The 4,321-nt window shown below is 32.6% G+C and overlaps 1 long non-coding RNA gene across 1 annotated transcript; it reads left to right on the top strand.

Moving 5' to 3' along the window:
* Positions 1-210: 210 nt before the first annotated feature.
* Positions 211-4,029, top strand: LOC142168763 (uncharacterized). The gene is made up of 2 exons (XR_012698762.1): positions 211-1,040; positions 1,529-4,029. It is a non-coding gene; the product is annotated as an uncharacterized LOC142168763 (long non-coding RNA).
* Positions 4,030-4,321: the final 292 nt, after the last annotated feature.

The raw sequence follows: 4,321 nt of genomic DNA, 5'->3' as shown, positions 1-4,321 counted from the left end.
GAAAGAAGATCTTTGCGTGTGATTGTTGGAGAGAAAGAATTATTATTTATTTGGGTTATTAATTTTTGTATGTGCTTAGCTAGTTTTGATAAGTTTATGATTAATGACTAGATATTAGTAAGTTATGACTTATTTGAGACATTTTCATAAAATTCCCTATAATTTACATTTGCCCCCGGTTATATTTTTCATTTAAATTCATCCCTACCGTCAATAAATTGTTCGGAATTTTCCCTAGCCCTAACGGCCCTCCACTGTGATAGTAGACCTCTCTATTAATTTGTCCATATTAGCAACCAAGTTAGAAGGTACCACACAAACAATGCTCCCTAGAATCATCAAGATACACAGTACGGTCGATTAATTATTTTTCTTCTCCTCTAAATAATGGCTGAACAACAACCCAGCTACGGTCGTCCTCAAAGGACACATATCAGATTGCCAGTTTTCCAGCAACATGATAACTCCTTCGTTTCGCAGACAATTACAATAAAATTTTCCAAAATCGACCCAACTTGTCGGATTCTTAATTGTGAGCTCTCATATGCATTTGTAAATTCGCATATAGCTTGTTTGAAACTTTTTTTTTTTTTGAAAAAATCGTAAAAGTGGATGTTCTCCGCCAGTAGATCCACCGCGTCCAGCTCAATCTCCTAATCGCCACCACCTTCTTCCTCTAAAACCTCTACTCTCCGACCGATTTCCGAAATCGTTCTCTTGTGATTCAATTTGGCAGCGGTGGTAGATACAGTGTATCTGGTGATTGGGTAGAGGCAAGAAGAGCGATCGTCATTGGCAATAATCTGATGGATGGCGAAGGTGATTTCGTTGGAAACCATGTTGATTTGGTGTTGACCAAGTAAAATATTGGAGTTGACCGAATCTGAAAGGAATTTCTGGAGGGAATCCATTCGTTATTGAACTGCGGAAAGGTTCAGACGTGGAACCCTAGTATCATCTCCGATCACCGGTGCATCAGAAATTATGATTAAAGGAGGCTTGGTGTCAGGGTGGAGCTAGAATGGTGGGAGCGGGTTCAGGTGAACTCAGTAATTCTAATCCAAACTTTATATTTGTGTTAAAAATTTATTAAATATATTTAAATTATAAATTAGAATTCAGTAACTTAAAATTATTAAAATTCTGAACTCATAAACTTAAAATTATGACTACGCCTCCTCAAGTGTTGGCCAGAGTACAAAGAAAGTCGCCAAAATATGATATGTTCTGAAAAATAGTTTGAGAGAGCTGTAGGTATAAATGAATAGGAGATTTTTCTTTCGATTTTACGGTGGAAATAAAAGTGGAATTTTAATATTTTGGTGTTATGAACACTTGTAAAAGGAAAATGGTTGATTAGTTGTTAAATCTTGTAGAAAAAAATGATATTATAGTAAGGAAAATGCCACCATGGTTACACTTATCATCACTAGTTTCTGTCTTATAATAAATGTAAATATAAGGTTATTTTTATTTTCTTTTTCTTTTTTCTAATTAACGTGAAGTTGTAATTACTTCCTTTGAGCAGGGACGGCTCAACAGATCTCGGGGCCTAAGGCGAAATCATATTCGGAGGCCCTTAATCTCAGTATAATCTCATTAGTGGGATCTTGGGAGGGTAGTTTGTACGCAGACTTTACCCCTACCCTAGAGTAGAGAGACTGTTTCCGATAGACCATCGGCTCCCTCCCTCCAAGAACCCCCCATCTTGCTCTTGAGGTGACTCGAACTCACAACCTCTTGATTGGAAGTGGAGGGTGCTCACCACTAGAGCAACCCACTCTTGTCAGATATACTAATTAATGAGGGAAGAAAATTATCATAATCTATAAATTTATTGTATAAAATAACCTCAATCAAGTAACAAAAAATATACTGTAACACTTTTTTTTATTCTAATTATTTATATAAATTATATAATATATAATAGTAACAATAATAATAAGAATTTAAAATAAATTTGGGGCCTTCAAAATTTGGGGGCCTTCAAAATTTGGGGGCCTAAAGCAATGGCCATACTGCCCAAAGCCTTAGAGTCGCCCCTGCCTTTGAGTAGTACTATAATGAATTAATTGGTGGAGCGTTGCAACTATCTAGGGTGGCAAAATTAACCTAAATCTATTTGACCCGTCTAACCCGTCCAAGTTTTAATGGATTTGGGTTTTAACGATTTTAAAAATGGACTGTTTTGGATTAGCCCAAGTTAACTCATCAAAAATTATAAACCCAAATGGACCCATGTTGATACCCAACATTGACCCCATGAAAATGCTCAATCTTAGAGTTCTACCTTGACCTATGTTCTGAAAAATATTTTCTTATTTTTTCATGTTTGATTGGTTTAAATGTTTGAAAATATTTTCTTTATAAACTCATTTTTGTCCAATTGGAAAAAAATAATTTCCCTATCAAGAGAAGTAAAATATTTTCCAAAACTTTTTAAACCTTCCCCATCTCCACCAACCACCACCACCCCACCCACATCCCCTACCCCACCCCCACCCAACCCCTACCCCACTCCATCCCCACCTCAGCCCTCCACTCTCACCCACCCAACCCCACCTCTACTCCCGACCCCCCACCCTAAATATATGAAAATATTATTTAAAGTACTTTCTTTTCATGATATAGAAAAAATATTTTCTTTCGTTTTAACAAATTGAGTATTTTTTTTCATGACGTAAAAAAGTATTTTCTTTCATTTCTACAAAATGGGTACTTTCTTTTCGTGATATCGAATAATTTATTTAACTAATTGTTGTTGACAAAAATAATCATCAAACATTGAAAAAATGTGAAAATAAAGAAGAAACACATTATCACAACAAAAAAAAAATAACAAATAAAATCTATATCAATTAAATAAAGGATGAGTACTGACATATTTTTCAGGTATCACAATAAAATAAAATAAAATAAAGTACTCATTTTATTGAAATGAAAGAAAATATTTTTTTCTATAACATGAAAAGAAAATATATTTTTTTTGTTGAAATAAAAGATTATTTTTTCTACAACAGGAAAAGAAAGTACTAATTTTGTAAAAAAGATATATTTTTTCTATATCATGAAAAGAAAGTATTCATTTTGTTGGGGAAAAAAAATTATTTTTGTATAACATGAAAAGAAAGTACTCATTTTATGAAAAAGAAAATACTTCTTCTACGTAATGAAAAAGTAATTATTTTATTGAAATGAAATAAAATACTTTTTCTACATCATAAAAAAGAAAATACTCATTTTGTTGAAATGAAAAAGAAAATATTCTATCTACAACATTAAAAGAAAGTACAATGAATATATTTTCTATTTAGGGTGGGGGTCGGGGTTCGGGGGCAAGGTGGGGGTTTGGGTGGAGGGAGGTGGGTTGGGGTGGGTGGGAAGTTCTAATTTTACTATTTTTTTTAATTATTTTAATCTTTGTTAGTATTATATGATAAATAACTATCAAATAAAATTCTAAATCTAAATTGAGGAAAGAAATCATTAGGCATGAATTGACATTTATTCCAAAACATAAGATAATTTTTATATACGCTTGTTTAAAAGTTAAGAATATTGCAAAGATTTGGGTTAATTTGAACGGGTTAAGTTACAATCCATTGTTTAGTTCATCTTAACCAAATGAACTTTGGGCAGAGTCGAGCGATGACCTATTTAATGAGCCGGCCCATCTTAACCAACCAAAATACAGTCAAACAGCTCATTTGCCACCCTTACAACTATCCACTAACAGATGTACTTTTGCAAGATACCTAATTCATATAGTTCTCACTGTTTAGCTGCATCTACTCACTATGATTGAGTCCAAGTATGATGAAGATATATTCATTGATTCAACAGAATTTTTTTATGGTCTAAGCTATATCCAGTAATTGGGAAGAGGGGATTGGTAGTCTAGATCAATTATTGCCCTGGTAATGTTCTTGTTATTTCCTCGTAGTCTCAAGATATTGCCAGCTGATAAATATCCAACATTATTGTCATTCCTATTGTTGAATTGAAATTTTTTATTAGCATTTTCATTGATTTGATTTTGCTTTGTACTTTATTTGAATCACTAACTTTTATGGGTTATAAAACATATTTGACCATTCAAAAGTTTAAAAGGTTTAAAAAATACTTATAAATTACATTACAATAATTATTTTTATGTATAAAATATTTTTAAAACTTGTATATACGTAATGCCGGATTGGTTTGGTTTCGGTTTGACTTTTTTTAGTTAAAATCAAACCAAACCAATTATGTTCGGGTTTTTTTTTTCTAACATCAAACCATAGTCGAGTTTTTTTTCTTAATTTGACTCGAATTATTAATT

This window comes from Nicotiana tabacum, chromosome 14, assembly GCF_000715075.1.
Source record: "Nicotiana tabacum cultivar K326 chromosome 14, ASM71507v2, whole genome shotgun sequence".
Lineage (NCBI taxonomy): Eukaryota > Viridiplantae > Streptophyta > Magnoliopsida > Solanales > Solanaceae > Nicotiana > Nicotiana tabacum.
This window is presented reverse-complemented; position numbering and strand designations above follow the sequence as displayed.